The following is a 21,042-nucleotide window of genomic DNA, read 5'->3' as shown; positions in this document are numbered from 1 at the left end:
CTGTCGGGGACTAACTCTTGTTCTACTGCTGACAACTTCGATCCATTTTCAGTATCACATTTGGAGAGTAAGCTGGTTGTTCTCTCGTTTCCTGTAGGATCGGTTCCTTGGGTACTAGCTTGTAGGATTATAGGTTCCGATTCGGTTTTTATTTAGTTTTTTAATGTTGGTGACCGGACATTCTTATGTTGCATGAATAATAGCCATATTTTCCCTTTATTGCGTGCTTTTCTTTGCCTTTATTTTTTGAAAGCACAAGCTTAACCTAAGCTATTTCAGTTTTTTTGTTATCCTTGGTTCTGTCCGTGTTGGGGTTAATAGCTTTTCCCTTAGAATTGCTTGCACTTGTTTCTGTTAAGACGGTTGTTTCCAAAGTGGGTGTTTGGGTCGTTTGTGTGATGTTTATGTATTTTTTAGAAATCTTATTTTCCTAGGTGATTCCTCCACTACCCAATCTTCTTCTCTTATAGAAGGCCTGACAGCTTGGGCACTCACTTCCGTCAATATATCCGTCAGGATAGTTGTTAATATTTGCGGATTTCCACATGTCATTGTGCACTTGCAGTTGACTTGCTGCATATAATTGTGCTGTTGAGCTCTCATGATCAGGTCATTGAGTGTCTGTAGTTTCTTATCGATACCTACTACCTATGTTGCCATTATATTTAATAGATCCACTTGGAGATCGTGTTTATCCGCTTGATGAGAAATTGCTGTAGAGGTTGACTCCAATGTTGACAAAAGGACGCCCCAGGTACTGGGTGGGGCTTGATCTTCCATGTTTGTCTAGTGGTATATATAATTGGGGAGAAATGACTGCTTGGTTCTAGGTGTTGGTCCCCTAGCTGATGGGAGATATCAAAGTCACTTGACTTTTTCGTTATTAGTGAGCTCAGGCTAGCTGTTGTCCCTTTGTCTGATGCTAGAGGGCCTTCTACCATGCACACATCTGTCCCTTAGCTTGGAGTGACGGAGTTGATACGACCTCTCCTTTAACTTATGAGGTCCGTTGGTTGTTACACCTTTATATCCTCCTTTTGTATAGAGGAGAGGTTGATTCCGACAATTCCAACAGTGGGTGGTCAAGCGCTTTTCCCAGGGCGGGTGAATTTGATGACTCCTGTTGCTGGAATTGACTGACTCTCTGCCCCTGCTCATCCCAGTTACCGAGGTCGAAGGAAAAGAGAGTTTCACTAACGATTTGATTGTGAATGACTGCTTCAGGTGCTGGGGGCCGTTGAGAAGATTAAGCCAGCTATTGCCCAGAGTCACACGGTCCTGGGCTGATCTGCCGCCGGCGATCAAACCATGAGCTCCCTGATTCCAGAAACAGCCGCCCTGGCCACTGCGCCACACCTCTTCCCTTGGCACTTACGTGCCAGGCAATGAAAGGGCAGCAGATGTGGTGCAAAGACAATCAATTCCCAAATACCTTCATATCACTGATTGACTCTTCACAGCACAATGCAACATATGACTGCAATGAGGTGAACATAAAAAACAGAACACCCTCAGAAGGAGAAAAGGCGGACAGGCTCAGAGGACCCACTGGAGAGGTAACCTGTGACACTGTGGTCAAACACAGAGCTGTGTAATAGATGCAGTGGTGCACTAAGCTACCAACCGTGGCTTCACGTATACAAAATAAAACAGCGCCTAAAAAACATATTTTACTCCTACAAGGGTGGAGCTCAGAGACGTTGTAGTCTAATCCCTTCAGTGTCACCTCACCTCAAACATTTTTAAGTGCTGGGCAACACATTTTTGGGCCGCTTATTTGGATCAACTTCGAATTTCTGAATCATTTTCATCCAATTAAACCCTCCTGAGTGGTGAGTTTTAGAGAGTTGAGGTAAAGTCGAGTGGCAGAGAAATTAGCAATATAAATGTCAGTGTAAGTTGAGTTATACATTTATTTTTTGAGAGTGGGGCGGCAGAATAGGTTTAATTTACATTTTACAGCTAATTTACCCCAACTTCTCTCCCTGCCCTCCCCCTATGTACCTCTCCCTACTGAAAAACACACAAAGCCCCCCGCAGGCCTAGAAAGGAAACAGCTTGATCCTCTGTTTATCCCTGTGGCTTCTCTGTGGACTCTGCAAGCAGTGGAGAGTCATTTATCAAGCAGGCCCCGGTCAGAGGCACTCCGGGGGCCAGCTGCCTGCCTGGAGGGCCCTCAGCGCTGCAGCGTGTGCACGGGGGAAGACGCCGATCGCCACGTCTCTGCCATGCTGCCCAAAACTGCGGACGTGACGAACGCGGCTGAAGTTGATGGGTCAGCCGCTGTCTCTTTTCCTGTCCCGCTGCAAAGTCGAGAGATTGATTCCTTTGTCAGGGGCTCTGCAGTTTTATGGGAAAGATAAAGCTGCTGTTCGGGGTGGTACAGGTGGGACCAGCTCGGCGTAGTCTGTCTCATGCTGCTGAGAGTCGAACGAGGTTCTGTTCGCAGCTTGCGGACCTGAAAAGTAACTGCGTAGTGATTTACTGGAATGCCTGATGCCACATCACCAACGCCCACACGGTGCCCGCGATCGCGCTGCCAAGGGGCGTACAGTACGGTAACGAGGCACGCAACCCCGTAACTATGCCGTGTTAATTGATCGCGTTTGGAGAGGTTGAAAAACAAGCATTTGCAATGCAAGAGAACTCGCATTTATGTGAGACCTCTTGAATTGCAACCGGGAGTGCAGGTGGGCGGGCGGTCAAGTCACGAACAATGGGAGTGGGAGGGGGCGGGAGAGAAGGCACGGACAGTGGGAGGGGTGGCAAGACACAAAGTAGTGCTCAGGAAATATGCAGTAAAGGGGCCAATAGCCATGGAAGGAGACATGGTTGTCATAAGGAGGGATTAGCAGCCTCTAAACCAATCAGAAGTCAGCATTTAGAAAGGCCAAAGCCACAAGCCAATTAAAAAGTGGGTGGGGGAGTGGGCGAGCTTCCCTCACCTATAGTGTATACTGCATGCCTCGCAAAGCGAGCAGCGCTTGCGTTGCACCGCTAGGCGAAACCTAAAAATAAAAGTCTGGCGCGTGCGCACTGGTTAACTGTAAAAATGAACAAAGCGTTAACCTTTCATTCTTTTCTTGCCTGAAAACAAAAATCTAATTTTGCGATGTTTGGCCTCCTCAAGGACTGGAAACGAGGCACAAGGCCCTGGGCCTTTTTCAGGACTTGTAGTATCATGTCGGATTTCTCTAGGATTTCAGCGTTATGGATGCTCCACTTGCTGGTACCGCTCTGTCAGGATAGCCTCAGACCTCTTTGAAGAGCATGAAGTGGCCAAACACCCTAGCGTAGGACTGAGCTCAATGAGACTCTCTTGCCTCATGCCTTCTCTTCTCACAAACTTCTCCTCATGTCTCTGATCTCCATCTCCAAAAACGAGGAAACAAATTCAGTCTACATAATGGAAATTTAAGGGTTAATCACTATGGACTTGGTCGAGCATAGTTCATATGATGTCAGGGCTTTCAGAATGGTAGATGCATCAATTAGGGATAAGAAGTGTCTGCAAATTATTTCCTGTGCCTAGCTGCTTGTAACTCAGTGTGCAGCCTTGCAACTCTTGTGATTTTAGTATACTGAACTAGCTATTTCAAACTAAGAATGCCTTTAACATAATGAGTAAGTGGGCTTGGTTTTTAATAAAGATGCACAGATAGTTTAACTTAAAACGTGAATGACCCTGCTGTCAAAAACTGAATGATGGCACCTCCTGTATGTCATGTCTGAGGAGAGGGACAAAGCGCGGTTGGTGTCACCTACACTACCCCTATGGTTTTGGTGAAGTAATGGTTGTAAATAAAAGGATGTTACTGTTAGAACGCAAGTGTTTTTTTGCAATTAAAATTAGTTGGAAAACGTAGGCCATGTTAGCAACATTATTAAGTTAAAACTTTTTCTGCGCATTATTCAGTCTAATTTGAATTGTATCTTTCTGTTAATCTAAAGGTTACCAAAATTAACTTGATGAGGATGTCTTAGACTTGGATTGATGTGAAATACCATTGCAACTGCTAGGAGATTTTTTTCTTTAAAGGAGTATTGCGAAATACTTTGTTTTGCTGGTTTAGGAAAAGTAGAAAATAGCAACTTTCCAAAATAAGTCTAAATACTTGACATTTAATTTACGGAAATATTTGTAATGCCAAATGCATTTCATTAGCTTCAACTCCCTTGAGGCACATGGCTATCACAGAGATGGAGAATATTAAGTCAACTGTCCTTCCTCATCCATCACTCCCAATTAATAACACAACTTCATTAGTGTTGCATGAAGTAATGGCAGAACTGCATTGGCTCCTAGCATCAAAGGCAGTATATGTTCGGTGACTTGTAGTACAAATTATGCCAACTTTCGTCAGTACCAGAAGTTAACTCCTGCTGTTATGGAAACCAGGATCCAAAAGTACCCTATCTCAAGATAAGGGCCTTAGAGATGTCTCGAGACAACTGAAACAGGTCTCTGAAAACTCACACTCCAATGATGCTAAAAATTAGTTTCCACTCCACAATAATGCCAATCTGTTATAGGGATTGACTGAAGATGTTACATCACAATCATGGCATTGGGTAACTGCACATACCTGTGATCACAGTTATCAGTGATACAATATTAAAAGTGGTCACTTGCTATTTGTACTTTAAAAATGGCTCCCATCTAAGCCAGTGGAACCGACAACACAAGTGAAGGCATAGATTTGTCAAAGCAGGTGCAAGATGTCACCGCGGCAACCGCAATTGCAACACAATCAAGGCAAATCCAAACTTGCCCAGAACCTGTGTGAAGTAAACACAGCTGACAGATCCTGGCGCAGATGAGTAGTACGCTGACCTTTAACCTCCTCCCTAGTAAGGGTTAAGTATGAACAGAGTTAAAAAGAAAATACCTAACATTTGAGGACATTTGCCTTTGATGTAGTCTTGGATGAGTTACACACCAAAAATAAATGAAGACGCTGGCCATTAAGAGCCAGGAAATGCCAACCAGGCCACGTCATGCATCGTTAAACACACACTCCATTAAAGTCATGATGAAAGGAGCTCCTATTTTAATTACCAAAAGCTGGTCAATTATGACTAATAAAAAAGAGCGACAGGAAACCTATAAAACATCCTGAGGTTAACGACTGACTGAAGTCAACTTTTCAAATGCACACAGTTTTACTTAAGAGGAGACCAACGTGTTCTTGTTGAGGGCTTAAAATGTTCCTTGTGATTATTTGTAGAAAAATATAAGCTTTGCACTGCAACATATGTATGCAGACAGATAACAGTCCCTCGTCTAGGCAAGTGAATGCAAACAGGAGTATCAGTACATAAAGAAAACACCATGGTGACAATCATTCCAATTCGAGCTCTGAAAAGGCCACTGAACCCCTCTATGTAATGCACAGAACTTTCTGATATTAGCATTATATAAAAAGAATATCTGGCGGACCCGGATCTTGCATCAACACACAGCATTAGAAAACAAGAAGCGTGAGCGAAAAGGAGACTGAGAGGGCGGAGCGAGTGCGTGGCCGGGACGCGGGGGCACGTCCCCCCACAAGCACGAGTGTGTGCTTGAAAAATAGCAGAACGATGGCTAAAGGCCCTCCTATGCAGCGCGCGAGACCTAAAAACATGTACCCTTGCACAAGTCCTCTGTCGACCCAGTTGGTCTGTAATGGGCGAGGAGCTGGCATGTCCGCGTTTCAACTGTATTTGAAAAAGAGCCCGCAGAGATGCTAAATGAGATCATCAAACAAGGCATTGGAAATTGAAGTACTAGAAAGCAGTCCTTAAGATATCCCAGACGACAAGCCACTTAAATAAAAAAATTTAAAAACAAGGGCAAACACAAAGGGTATGGATATGGATATGGAGGGGGGAAACAACGGCACTGCGCTGCTTTCTTTTATCAACACTCCGCCCGCTTAATGAAACAAAGCGCGGCGGCCCTTGAAGTGGGCATGGAGTTGACAGTGGGATAAAACTCCTTAAGGCACGTAGCTGCTCCTGGGGAGCGCTTTTCAATGTTGCTGCTCTGTAAATAACGGCGAGGAGAATGAGTGTCTGTAAACGATAAAGCGCAGCGATCATGAAGCAGGCGCCGCGTTGAGCCAGGAAAACCTGTGTTCTCTGCAACAAACCTTAGAGTGCGCGAGCACAACAGGAAAAATCCTTGTGTGAAAGGATACCTGTAATAGGCCAATATTCCAGGGGAGGAGCAAGACACGAGAAGGTGGTACATAGAATGCAAAAAAACACTGAGAAAAGCTTTTGTTAAACGACACACACTTTAACAAATCGGCAGCGAGGGGCGGAATGAAGGCCCACATACTGAACACAGCATGTCTCGAAGAGACAGCACATGCGCAGCCTAGGCTAGACCTAAAAAGGAGGAAAAACAGACAAGCTGTCTGTTTCCATGCTGTATATCATCGCATTTAAGTGAATGTGACTTGAAGACAAGGGCAGCCAATGTGCGCCGTCACAGTATATGCCTTGCCACTACAAAGCTATCCTGTGCCTCAACAAGGTCAAGTTCTTGCTCACCGAGCAGGCTCATCTTGTGCTCCCATTTCACCATCAAGCTGCATGTCTTTCAGGTGCTATGTCCAACAGGTACCAGGGGTCACAGCAATAAAGACCAATCATCGCCTGAACTCCAGATGGCGAGCCAGTCAACACTCGATGTGCACCAGTATCACACCTGCCACTCTAGACTAGTTACTATAGACTGCAGCTCACTGCTGTTGACACATGTATGCATAGATCGTGTGCACCAAGGGTCGTGGAGAAGGAGACCAGGTGACATGACGGTCACGCCAGACTGTCTTGCCACTGTCAGAGGATGGACACTTGCTCCATCCACCACATCAAAAATATTCAACCACCCAGAGGCCCTGTTGGCCTTACAGAAAGAAATTCAACCACCAAGAGGCACTTTACCAGAGATGGTGCAAACCCAAGAACCTAAAAGAAACAACGATGTGACCTGCCAGTCCTTACTAGTGAACATGGAAAAGGCTCCTGTGCAGAAAATGCCAACAACCCTGCAAAGGCCTCTAACGTATTTGATCACACCAGAAGGATACCACCATAACTAACTCCTCCCGCTGACTGAGAGTGCACCAAAAAACCCAACACAGGAATGCCACAGGCATGCTAAGACAATGACTTAGCAAAAAGAATGACTAGATGGAGAACCAAGAGTAAGCAGCATACAGTCTCTATCCCTAGCTTTCCTGAGCATGTGTCTAGACACCGTCGTCACCAGCTGCTTTCCAAATCTTAACAACTATGCCAAGAATCACCAATAACTTCCACAGAAAAAAAAAACATCAGAATTAGCAACTCTCATATTCACTAGGATATTAAGTCAATCTCTGTTACCGTCGCACCAATCAACGATGCAACAAGGAATAAACCATGGGCAAACTGTGGATGACTGTCAAAAACATTTTACCCAATTGGAAACAACATTCTGCCATTTCCTATAAAAGTACACTCTACTAACCCCATCTGTATCTTGGTGCAGTCTCCAGCATGTCTTGACCATAACCCATCTTGTTCCAAGTGTACCACAAATGGCTAGGCAGTAGTTCCCTGGCCATCTTGCAGCAGCCTATATGCAACCCCAACATCGATTATGTGCGATCCCATTGGTGACAAGTCCAAGGAGCCTCCACATGCAAGAGATTAACTCAGCACCATTCCACTGAAGGATACTGAGTCAGAGGTGGCCCGCAGGAATTCCTCATTAGCTCATCAACAAGGTTCTAAGTCGCTTTAAGACGGTCTTCAGAGTCAAGCAACACAACAAAAGCAACCTTCACTATGGTCTCCAATGACTCCAGCAAAGCTACTGATATACCATCTGAATTTTAGGCACTAACCAAAAACTGTCCCAAATATAAGCAAAGTGGATCAACTCTGACTTTCTAGACATGGTCCTGCCAAGGTGTTATTAGAAGATCCTTGACTTTTCTGCATCAGTGTTGATGCTCTGAGTCTCACCAGGTTAAATTACGAACTCAAACAATGATGTCCTGTAGAAACCAGTATAATTCGGCCATGGTCAACAGCTGTCCTGCTGATTGACTCTTGAGACTGAATAGACTCATAGAGATATCCTGTTTGTGTTGTTTATTTTCCGCTGTTGGACTCTGACTTTTCGATCTTGTGATAAACGTAGTATCCTGAAGAAATATCATAGGGCTGCCCCCTCTCCCAGAGGGCTGCCTTGCCACTCACCCACACCGAACACTGATGTCACCAGTCAGATGACTAAGATAAGGGAGGTGGGGGCACATATTATTATTATATTTAAGCTTATAAAGCGCACAGCTACCCGGAGGTTTACCGGCGCTAGGGACCAAATTAAGGGGGAGAGCAGACTGAAAAGATGAGGCGGAGTTATTGGTTAAATAACCAAGTCTTGACTTCTCTGCGAAACTTGAGATAACAGGATTCAGTGCGAAGAGAAGGCGTAAGAGAGTTCCAGAGGGAGGGAGCCAGGACGGAGAAAGAGCGACCACCCATCCTGGCTCTCTTAACTCAAACTTGAAACCTGTACTGATTGGAAGATCGAAGGGTGCGGGCAGGGCAGTATCGATGCACTAAGGTAGGATGGAGCCTGGCCTGGGTTGATCCTGTGCATGTAGCAGAGGGCCTTAAATTTCGTGCGGCTTTCGATGCGTAACCAGTGCAATTTACGAAGAGAGTTGGAAGTGGGGGATAGGTTGGGCAGTTTACAGAGCAGTCGAGCCGCCATGTTTTGGACTGTCTGTAATTTATGGGTCACCTCTTTGCACGCCCCCAGGAGAAGAATATTGCCGTAGTCCAGTCTAGAGGTGATTAAGGCCTGGACTACGGTTTTCTGGGTCTCCTGAGGGAGCATCCAAATGATCTAACGGAGCCACTTTATGATGGTAATGCAGGTGGAGGAGGTTTTTACCACGTGCTGTTTCATGGAAAGTTGATCATCAAAAGTGATGCCCAGATTACGAGCTGTTTTAGATGGAACGGGGAGCGTACCCATTTGTGTGGGTCAATGTTGGGGCACACCCTTACTTCAGTTATACCCAGCGCTGAAGACTCAGTTTGGTCCTTTCAACGTCAATCTGGTCTAAGGCCGAACACAAAGGGATTGCTAAAATCTATATTTTGGGGGAATTGCTCCACAGAGTACATTGTTCTGGTCTCCTCTCCAGCCACCAGGAAGGTGCTCTCTCTTCTTGAAAAACAACTTGAAAGCGAGCGTGCATGTGAACATCTTAAACACAATATCTTTAATGAGAAAGAAAAAAAAACATGCTAAAAAAAATACACTAAGGATTGAAAAGAGATTAAACATAGAATGCTGGTATTCCTGGACAGCTAGGACTGTGAACAGAATGACAGCTCCTGTGATAGCACGGCGACAAAATTAATGGCCAGTAAAGCGGGAACCCCTTCTGGTCATCTTAAAAGAAGAAACAATATACAGACAGGCATAAAACGACTTCAGGAGCACAAATATAGGTCCCCAATACATGGACCTACAGATTGCCCTGACGAAAAAGACGATTAGAATTTCGGGAAGTTTTTTTTTTTAGTTTCGCATTGGACAGACAACAGAGTAGGAGGTTTAAATGGGTAAGAGGTGTAAAAACCGTGATTTTAAGAAGATCCCACAATATTGCAGCCATCAAACTTTCCAGCTAATTCACTGTTAACCCTTCATAGGTTTTTCCCAACCACAGCATCTAAATGACTGCAGTTGCTTGCAGTTTAGGAAAAACGAAATGCATGCGGCGTGAAACCAAACATCTATAAGTTGAAAGCCTAGAAATAAAGAATACTTTCTCCCAAATAAAACCCTCACCCAGAACGGCTTAACGGCAAACGTAAGCCATCACCACGATACGCAGATAAAGATGACCACGTGTCCGCTACTCACACGGACCCTCCGTGAATTCAGTCTAATGTCCGTCTTCCGTTGCTGATTTTTTTTTTACGGATATCATTCTTCCGTAGAGTAGAAACTTCCGGGTCATATTTCAACCAATACTATGGCTGAACATATTGCGTGAGTATGCTGGTAGTGAGTGGTGCTGCCAAATGTAAGGTGATCGAGGATTGGACCATTTGGTCGCCTCGGCAACGCTTAACGCGCCGTAAATATTTACGAATAGTTGATTGGCTGTAGGGGCTTTTTGTCTGGCTCGTTCTCCTAACGTTGTGAGGAGCTGGCTTGGTGGTTCACGTGATATAAGGTATTTTACAAACCAGGCGGTGATATTTTATCTCAGGCTGGTTAAAGTTCTGCGACATGCAGTTGCAAATCGGAAGGATGGAAAGAGGGAAGAAGAGAGGACATCGAAGCACGGTCATGTGTGATATTATTTAGCTATGGTTGTTGCCAGTGCTTGAAATGGAAAATATATATATTTTTTTTACATATTTTTATATAGCGCGAACTCGACCCGAAGGTATTGGAGCGCTTTAATATGAGCACCTTATTTACATTACACATTCAGGCACGGGGAGATTAAGTGATTTGCCCAGAATCACAGGATGTGGACGCGACCTTGAGGCTCGAACCCTGGTTTCCAGCACCAGCATCAGGTACCTCAATGTTTCCGAGAAGTGCCGGTACTCTCCAATTAAAAGTATAATATCTCTCGTGAGAAGTGCCGGTACTGTCCCGCTCAAGATAATAAAAAACCTAGCTGCCAAGGCTTCACATTGCTATGTGTGATATTTTCTTTTTTTTTTTTCTTTTTTTTTTTTGGGCAGTGGAAAAAAGCAAACAGAGAAGAAAACCAGTTCATACAGAGAAAAAAAAACAGAGCAAACAATAAATATACATTGATCATAATACATACTTGTAAGTTACCAAAGCTTAAAGAAAAAGGAAAATCTATCAGACAGCATTGGGCAAACAAATAAAAGTACAACTAAAATGGATAGGCATTTCACAACCAGTTCGTAATAGGTAGCCATATTTTTTGCCCCATCCCCTTTCTTCTAACACCTTTAAATTTATATACAGCCCTTTCTAGCTGATAAATATTCAGCATTTTTGATTGCCATTGACGGAATACGGGTGGTTCAGCATCCAGGCAGCGAGATGTTATGGAATTACGATAAACTGACATAGCTATAAATATAAGCCCTTCTTCAGCAATTGTTCTAACAGTAATTTTTTCAGTTTCTATTCCAGTTATAACAAGTTCGGGTGTTAACACAATATCTACACCTAGAATAGTTCTTAAAAAGGCTTGTATCTGAGATTGAAATAGGGTCAGTTTTATACAATCACACAGCATATGGCACAGGTTAGCCGCATTATAGCCACAGCGACTACAGTTCACACCCTTCTGAGTTTTCCATTTATATATTTGCAATGGTGTATAATACAAATCAAACACTGACATATAATGTTGGCTCTTTAGTGAATCATTGAGAATAACTTTACTGCAGACTTCAAGAGATCTAATTAAGTCTACAGATTCCAAACCAAAGATTGTTTTCCATTTTTCTTCATAAGTATCTAAGTTATCCTCCATCTTCTCTATGCATTTTTGGTATATTATACCGATCTTGTATCCCTGCCAGCAGCACTCCAACAAATCTATTGTCTTCATAGAATCTGACGTAATTAAGTTCTTCGCACTTAAAAAACTGCGAATCTGTAAATATTTTAAAAAATCCGCTTTATCTAAACCAAATTTATTTTGTAGTAGAGTATATGATGCTAATTGCCCTTCGTGATATAATAGACCAAGTGTTTTTATATTTGAGCCCAACCATCTATGCATAACCGGGTCATTAAATATCTCGGGTAACATGGGATTCTGTGAGAGAGGAGTGTAGTATTTAAGTTTTGGCAAAAGATGAAACCTTTTGTTAATTTGTTTCCAGGTCCGAGCTGCGGTAATCATAATCTTGAATTTGGTTTTTTTGTGATAACTGGGTTCTATTAACTTAAACAGCCATTGCCACGTGTAGGAAGGTAGATCCCTGACTATGGTTGCCCCCAACTTTTTGCCTGGTGTTTTGCTGGTTTTCTGACTTAGTTGACCTGGGGCCCTGCTATTCAGGACCCCAGGCCCACTGCTCTCTCTATTAAAATGGATTCCATGTACCCTAGGTACATATCTGATTGGATACTGAGTCACCTTATTAGTCCCTGTACAGTATACCGTAGGTATCCAGGGCATAGGTGTACCCAGGGTCTACCAGGGGCTGAAGCATGTATTATGCCACCCCTGGCTGGCCATCCAAAACTGACACAACTGGCTGCTTGACAGCTGGGGCAAGGTGGTGTAATCACCCTTTGCTTTAGATATAGTATACCTATATCTAAAACCTAGAATGGGCACACAGATCTCCTATCAGTCACTCCTATGGCAGGCCTTAACAATCCTGAAGGCAGAGTGCTTGGAATCGTGTGAGATGGTGCTCTGGCATGAGCTGAGCCTGTCTGCGGCTTTCGGGATCTATCCCTTAGCCGTTTCCATGATAGCGTCAGACCATATACTCTTAAGTGCCTTATAATCCTCGCGGTTATGGTAACTTTGGTCTGACATTATCTAAACATGTCGTGTAAGGTGTCATACGCTTTGGAATACTACCCCCTCGCCAGTTCTGGCGACGGGGGTAGCATTCCACCCCTCTAGAGGGAGAAGACATGTTGGTAGCTGTAACCCCGGTTAAAGTTAAACACAGCCTCAGCTCCACAAAATGGATGCTGCCACAGAGACACCAGTCTGCCCTCCTGCTGCTGGGAGTCCTTCCAGCAAACGGAGGCCTGGACAAAGGGTTTCCTGTCAGGGGCGGTGCTAGCACCATCCCAGACAGGATTATGTGTATCCCAGGTAGGCAGGGCTATAGAGGAAGGTGACTGCAAGTGGCACCCCGGTGCTCACTATGCATAGGCTGGTTTGAACCAGTTCCAGGGGCACACCAGCCCCTGAGCTGGGGAAAGTCCGGCAGGGGAGAGGGGTGTAACCACCCCCCTTCCTGGTCCCACCCATGGGCAGGACCTAGTCGCGTGTCAGCCCCCTTTTTGAGAATAAAGGTAGGAGCAGGCCCCCTTCCAAATTAGATAATTCTGAATCTTTTTTTTTTTTTTCTTTTTTTTTTTATTTTAAGTTTTTTATTTTTCTTCACCATAACAAAGTATTATGAGCTTTACATGCATCACATTTTATCCATTACAGTACATTATACATTATATTGCTTAACCTCCATCCTTAAGCACTACCCTGCCAAAAATGCATTCAGCTAAAAAGGATAAATAATAAAACAAACAATAGCCGTGGAAACATCATCTTCCCAACCCCACACCTACTTGCCCCTTCTTTGCACCTCCTTCCATTTACATAATGGCTCCCAAATTCTTCTCCCCCGTCGTCTTCCACTCCTCCCCTTTCGTGCATAAATTTTTTCCTCTATATTATATGCATACAGAGTATTTGCCAGCCAGGATTGCATTTTTGGGGGATTCTTGTCTAGCCAAGCTCTAGCAATTGTTAGTCTATAAACAGCCATTATTACAAACAGAAACTCAGCATATTGATCCGGCTCCCCCTCAGACACCCCTAACATAATACAGGCTGGTGTGAGAGATACCACAATGCCCAGTGATCTTGCCAAAAACCCCTCGATCTCCTTAATCAATGTTTGCAATTGGGGACATGTTGCAAAGATATGCACACTGTCTGCTTCCTGCTCATTGCATCTAGGACAGTTAATTCCTGTAACCCCCCCCCATTTTGCAATCATTGCAGGCGTAAAGTACAGAAAGTATAATGTCTTATAGTGCTGAGACTGCAGAGGGGCCGCACATAATATCGTACATCCTAAATTCAGGGAATCATAGAACAAATTACTTTCCACCCCTAATTTGTCCACCCATTTCTTACTGAATTTCTCTAAATCATCTTGCTTTGCTTCTGCCAGTACTGCGTAGAAGGACTTGATCGAGCGGTCCCCCATCAGCCTTATTTTCTCCATTATTTCTATTTTATTAAACCCTGCTGGACCTCCAACTTTGTTTTTCAAGAAGCTTCTGACCTGTAGATATTTAAAAAATCCCCTGTTATGTATGCCATATGCATCTCTTAACTCTGAAAATTGCTTGAAGCCATCCTGTGAATATAGATCTCCTATTTGCGTAATCCCCCTTGAAGCCCACTCTGCCATTGTATGATCTGCAAAAATGTCCTCAGGTAGTGACCTATTGTTAATTAATGAGACATACCTATTGTACCTCCCCACCTTAACTTTCTTTAAGAATGCATTCCACACTATAACTGCCGCCTTAACAGTTTTAAACTTAGTTCTCTTAAAGTAACTGTAATCTGTACATTTTAAGAAACAGTTATGAGCATTTACCCCCAATGCGACTGCATAAATCGCTGTCGACATCTCATGCATTCTTACGTCATCAATATTGCCTCCAATAAGACCTTGAATATATTGCAGAACAGTAGCCATATAATATAAGCGAAAATCTGGTGCCCCCCATCCCCCTTTTTCTCTGGGGAGTGTCATGTACCTGTAGGCCCTCCGGGTCTTGTCGTGTGCCCATATAAACCTGTTGCATATAGCCTCCATACCATTAAACCAGCTGGCTTCAAACAACAAGGGTACCGCCCTGAATACATATAAAAATTTAGGTAAAATCATCATTTTAATGATGTTCGTAGAGCCAACTAGTGTTAAATGCAGATTGTTCATTTTTTCCAGATCTTTTTTCATTTGTGCTATCAGGGGATCCATATTCTTTTCCACAATCTTATCTATTTCTGCTGTTATTTGCACCCCCAGATAAGTTGCCATATCCGTCACTCTAGCATCATTACAGATTACCCATTGATTTTTAACAATCTGGGTCTTAGTGATATTCAGACTGTATCCTGAAAACTGACCAAACCTCTCAGCTTCAACTTCAATTGCCCTAATGGCGACAGTAGGCTCTGCGGTCAGTATGGCGACGTCATCCGCATAAGCTAACGATTTAAGTCTACAACCATTAAGGACTAGCGGTGGTATCTGCTGGTTACTCTCCAACTTTCGTATATAGGGGTCGAGATATAGAGCAAAAAGCAGGGGAGAGGAGGGACAACCCTGCCTTGTGCCTCTCTGAATATCAACTGCTGCCGAGTAACCTCTATTTACTCTTATCCTAGCCGTCGGGTTGACATACAGAGTCTGCAGAGCCCTTATAAATCCTGGTCCTATCCCGTGCCACCTCAAAGCATCCCATAAAAATCTCCATGAGACCCTATCGAATGCTTTTTCGGCGTCGAGAAACACCGCCGCCATTGGGTCTTCCAGTATGCTTGCTACATCAAATGCCGTGATTACTTGCCTAGTGTGTTGGGTTGTTCCCTTACCTGGGATAAAACCATGTTGGGAGGAAATAACCAAGGGTTCAATTATCCTAGATAGCCTTTTGGCCAAAATCTTGGAGAACACCTTTACATCAGCGTTCATTAGGGTAATGGGGCGATAGGAGCCCGGAACGTCTACGGATTTGCCCTTTTTTGGGATAACAATAATATCTGCGCCCCCCCAGGATTGTGGAACAGACTCACCCACTTGTGCTAACAACATCACATTAAACATTTCTACTAATAAGGAGGATTGGAAAACTTTATAAAATTCAATTGGAATCTGGTCCGGACCAGCAGCCTTCCCGGACGGCAACTCTCTCAGAGCCTCAGCCAATTCCTCCACCTTAAATTTCTCTTCCAGCTCTTTTCTATCTGCCTCTGCCAGTCCTGAAGGCTCTATCTCCCTCAAATATGCCCCTATGTCCTCCTCTCCTTCATACCCATCTGCTAGATAGAGCTCCGAGTAGAACTGTCTGAACACCTCTCTAATCTGATCAGCATCCTTAACCTTGACTCCCTGACTATTTTTGATCTCTTTTATATCAGCCATCCCATCTCTTTGCCTTGCTCGTACTGCCAATATGTGCCCAACTCTTTCGCTGAGTTCATACGCCCTTTCTTTATTAGCTACATACTTCTCAACGGTCTTTTTTGCCATCCCATCCATAACTTCTGTTTTGAGGGCAAGTATCTTCAACAATATCTGCTCAATTGGAGAATGTTTGTGTATAGCCCTCATAAGTTCTTCTTCTGCATCTCTGATTAGTTTGTTATCACTCTCCGCTTTCTCCTTCTCCCTTCTTTGAGCACTGATAACATAACTCAAGGTTTCCCCTCTTATTCCGGCCTTAAAAGCATCCCACACATTCCCTGATGTAGAAGTACCCCTGTTAAACTCCCAAAATACCTTAATCCATTCACTCATTCTCTCCCTATAGATTTGATCCTGGAGGAGTGTTCTGTCAAAAGTCCATTGCCTCAGTTCTTTAATTCTCCTTTGCCCAAATACTACCGTTAATACTAACGGGCTGTGGTCTGATATAATCCTTGGTTCTCTTACTATCCTTGCACCATCTATCAAACATCTCGTGATTAAAAAGTAATCCAGCCTGACCAGTATTTGATGGGGATACGAGAAGAAAGTACTCCCGTCCAGATTTGGATGGCAATTTACCCATGGATCATCTAACGAGTTGTTCCTTGCCAGATCTGCTAAAGCTCTGTAAGTTCTTCTTTTCCTCCCCTTGTATTTCCTATCAGGTTCTAGAAAACTGCTATCTACATCATGAATATTCAGATCCCCACATAGGATTATGGGCTCTGGCCATTGCGCGAGTTCCGTGTCTAGAAATTGAAAAATGTCTGGATCATCTCCAGTAGAACCATAGACCGAAACCAGCGTGAAAATTTCTCCCCTAAACGCTAATTCTGCCACAACCCATCTGCCCCATTGATCCTCCAGTTTCCTCTTAACCAGTGTATCCTGACTCTTACCCAAAATCACCACCCCTCTCGTTTTGGTATTCTGGTTGGTTTTTGCTAAGACTTTAAAGCCCAGTTGATCCATTAAATGAGCCTTGGTACCCTCAATGTGTGTTTCCTGAAGGCACACTAGGTCAGGTTTTAGCGATTTTAACAGAGCCGCAGTTTTTAACCTCTTGTTCAGTTCATTTAGCCCGCAAACGTTTACTGAAACTATTCTACATGTCATTATAGTTCATAGTTTTCCCTACTTCATGTATATACCTATACCAGGAGCATTTAGCGATTTTCTTTATTCCCTTGTTTCCTTCCCTATATTTCTTTCCTTGTCTTTCATTCCATGCCTTCCTCCAAGCATCTTTTTTAACTCTTCTACCTTCACCATGTTTGTGCCCAAGACCAATATGTTTGTTTCCCCCCACCACCCTCCCCTCGCCCCCCTTTGCCCCCCTCCCTTCCAGAACCCCCCCCCCCCTTACTACAGGCAAATAGGCCAATCCTGGCCTATGTGTAGCCCCCTGTAGTCTGCAGAATCGCACCTCTCTCCTATCCTGTCGTGTTCTCAACCTAGTCCAACAATGCTAAGTACGTTCACTTAGTACATTTACTTAAAATTTCCACCTTACGGGGTCTTTGGTGAGGATCTTACAGGGGACCTCGGTGGAGTTCTGGTTCTAGTTCTACTCTCCTTTCCTTTCTCAAGTTCCTTGATTTCTGCTAGGTACTCTGCTGCTTTTACCTCAGACGTGAACATTCTGGTGTAGCCTTTCCTGATTATTTTCAGCCTTGACGGGAACAACAGATAAGCTTCCGCTCCTTGTTTTTGGAAGGGCCCTATCATCTGTCTTAACTTCCACCTTCTTTCCACGGTAACGTGGCAGAAGTCTGGCCTCGAGAAAAAAGTATTACCGTCAACAGACTTTCTTGAATCAGGCCTAACTTTGTCAATTATTTCCTGTCTAGCTAAAAAATTGCCTAGGAAAACCAACATTGCTCTTGGACGCTCATTCTCATTCCCCACCCTATTTTTCTTAATGAACAACGGATACCTATGGGCTCTTTGCACTTCAATATCCCATTGCCATTTTGACTCTGGAAGAGCCTCTTTCAAGATCTTAACCACATATCCTCTGGGGTCCTGCCCCTCCTTTCCTTCCTCCAGTCCCAAAAGTCTCAATTCTGAATCTTGACTACTTTCCACGAAAGGACTCTTGAACTACTTCTGAAGACTCTCCCTTGTGGCTAAGGAGTAGCCACCCTGCACCCGCAGGCACCATCCAAGCATCGCGGTTTGCTGTAAGTCTCTCCTCCGGATCAAGACTGCCCAGCTCGACGGGAACCGGCTTCCCTGGCACCTCTGACCTCTACCTGCATCATCAGCCCAGCTGAGATTCGTCGGTGTGACGAGACCTCGAGGGACCGGCCATCTTCAAGACTGCACGACGCTTGCCCAGCATGACCGCCGAGGGATCCTTGAGTGAGTGCTTTGGGGTTTGAGAAGCCCCGACCCTGAGCAGCTCCAGCACCGAAGTCCAGCCCTCCAGCATCCACGAGATCTGCGTGGGGCCCTTCTGCTCTTTGCTGCTCACCGCGTTGTCCAGGTCACTTGCCCGTTGGCTAGTGGCCCTCCTGACGACGAACCACGACGACAACACCGCTAGTCTGGTTGCTCCAGACTGGCCCTTGCTCCCCTCCAACAGAGGAGCACCCGGACCCTCCTGGTCCACTCCAGACGCCATTTTGGGTCCACCGCGTGGGCTTGCATTTGCCAAGAGTTGTTGCCCCAATCCTGGGTCCAGCGACGTCGACAGCAGATACCTTCGTGGGACAGCTCGCCCCTCCATCCTGGTCGCCGACAACGCCTCCTGGTCCGAGAGACTGCAGAGCCTAGCGTCGCCCACTCACCTGGTCGAGGTGACTTCGCCCGGTGCCATCCTGGTGCCCACCTAATCACTGGCTAGTGATTCAGGACTTGGTCCCCTCTGCTTACAGGTATCCATCTTCATCGATCCAGGCTTGGATCACATCGAACTTCACCACTGGTCGCTTGCCAGCAACTTCTTCTTTCAGGCTCCATAGACTGCAACGAGGATTCCCGACGTCTTTTCAGACCTATGCAGCCGCAGCCCCTGGGCTAGGTAACCTGAGCATTTCGGTGCTCCAGCATAGCCTAACTATCTAAGTGTCCAGATCCGTTTTCATTTTCAGCCTATCTAGTCGGATTCGTCCGATAACTGTAACTTTGCATTTACTAGCCTCCATAGACTTTGTTCCGCATCCCGCGTGAGAGTGCACACTCTGCACCCGATCTCCCTAGGCCTCCTGCTCGTAATCTAAAGGTTCAGTAGTCTAGTCCTAGCGATCCCAAAGCCTCTGAGAATAGTTACTTACCTGCTAGTAATTCGCATTCCACTTTTGTAGTATATGGTTTTTCGTGCCCCTCGGGCATTTGTGTAAATTGTGCAACTTAAAGTGTTTTCTTAAGAGTTTTGTATTGTGCTTAGCTCCCTGACTCATAAAGAGTTCAGGGTAGTCTTGTTATAAATAAATATACTTTATTTTCATAACAACTTGTGTGGTGTCCTTTCACTTGGTGTTCAAGGGGTAAATGTGATGGTAAAACAGCTGGCTTAACACGCCCTCTAGAGTTTAGCCTAAAGACTGCTCGTGTCCATGCTACTAGGATAGCTGGTCTATCAGGTTGACTTACAACCAATCATCAATAAGGGTTGTTTGGACTGATACATAGTGATCACTAGAATAGTGAGCACTGCATATCAGGCCAACTTCTCACACCGCGCATCAGCTCCGAGCAACATTTCATAGATTGATGGACTCTGAGCGTCATCTAGACCATAATCTGGAAACATTAAAATACCCATCTGTTTTAACATGACTGCCCAATAGTATAGGCGAAAACTAGGGACTCCTAAACCGCCTCTAAGTTTTGGAAGGATACACCATTTAAGTGCTCGTCTCACTCCGATAACCCCATAGAAACCTAGAAACACTATAATCTAGTTTATTAAAAAAAGAAGAGGAGAAAAGAAGAGGAATGGTGCGAAATAGATAAAGAAATTTTGGTAATATAACCATTTTAATTACGTTGGTTCGCCCAATTAAAGATAGGTGTAAATTATTAAGCCGTTCCAAAGTCCTATTAGTAGACTTTAGAAGAGGGTCTGTATTAAGCCCTACAATATCATCGACTGTAGGAGATATTATCACACCAATATATAGCGCGGTAGATGTAACATTTATTCCGTCAGGTTTACCAATAGAGGAATGAATTACCTGAGTTTTGGAGATATTAAGTTTGTAGCCTGACAGCTCACCAAATTCTTGTGCAAGTTCTACGATTTTAGGCATAGAAGCGCCCACATCAGAAGTAACCACCGCGACGTCGTCGGCATACGCATGGACTTTATGGTTAATTTGCTGGATAGCCACCGGAGGAATACCAACTTCATTTGTGATCTTTTTTAAGATAAGGTTCAATGTATAGAGCGAACAGCAGGGGGGAGCAGGGACAACCCTGCCTTGTCCCCCTGGTGATCGCAAATGAACAAGATGTTTCCGTCCCTATACGTATTACCGCCTTTGGATCCTGATACATCGCCTGAATTGCCACAATATATTCTCTTGGAAACTTCTTTCAGGTTAGGACGGACCATAGGAACCCCCAGTCGACTCTGTCAAACGCTTTTTCCGCGTCCAACAGAATAGCGCCGACTGGGGATTCCGTAACCCGTGCCCAATCAAATAAAGTAATGATCCTTCTCACATGATCAGTGGTGTCTCTCTTTTTAATAAATCCATGTTGAGTTTTGGAGACCAACTTGGGCATAATATTAAGTATTCTGTTTGCTAACATTTTGGATTTTTTTTTTACTATCTGCTGTAATAAGAGAAATAGGTCGATATGACCCGAGTTCATTAGGGTCTTTTCCCTTTTTACTAAACACTATAATTGTGGCTAAGGACCAAGAAGCTGGGGGAAATCCTCGATAAGCTTGATCAAAAATCTTAAGTAACTCAGGTTTTAAAATATTCCTGAAGGTACGATAAAATTCAAGAGGAATTTGGTCTGGCCCCATGGCTTTCCCAGATGGTAAACTAAGAATAGCTAACTCAATCTCCTCCCATGTGATTGGGGAGCTAAGAAACCTTGCATCATCCTCAG

At 44.3% G+C, this 21,042-nt stretch overlaps 1 protein-coding gene across 3 annotated transcripts in view; it reads right to left on the bottom strand.

Annotated features, from left to right (window-relative positions):
* The window catches only part of SYMPK (symplekin scaffold protein), a 1,116,254-nt gene extending 1,106,263 nt beyond the window's left edge, over positions 1-9,991 (bottom strand). The window contains exon 1 of one of the 3 annotated variants that reach the window (XM_078660908.1): positions 9,854-9,991. The gene's annotated coding sequence lies outside the window, so the exon portion shown is untranslated. The remainder of the gene's footprint in view (positions 1-9,853) is intronic. The other 2 variants (XM_078660909.1, XM_078660907.1) reach the window with 2 other exon arrangements.
* Between the last annotated feature and the right edge of the window lie 11,051 nt (positions 9,992-21,042).

The sequence above is a fragment of the Lissotriton helveticus genome, chromosome 9 (assembly GCF_964261635.1).
Source record: "Lissotriton helveticus chromosome 9, aLisHel1.1, whole genome shotgun sequence".
Classification (NCBI taxonomy): Eukaryota; Metazoa; Chordata; class Amphibia; order Caudata; family Salamandridae; genus Lissotriton; species Lissotriton helveticus.
This window is presented reverse-complemented; position numbering and strand designations above follow the sequence as displayed.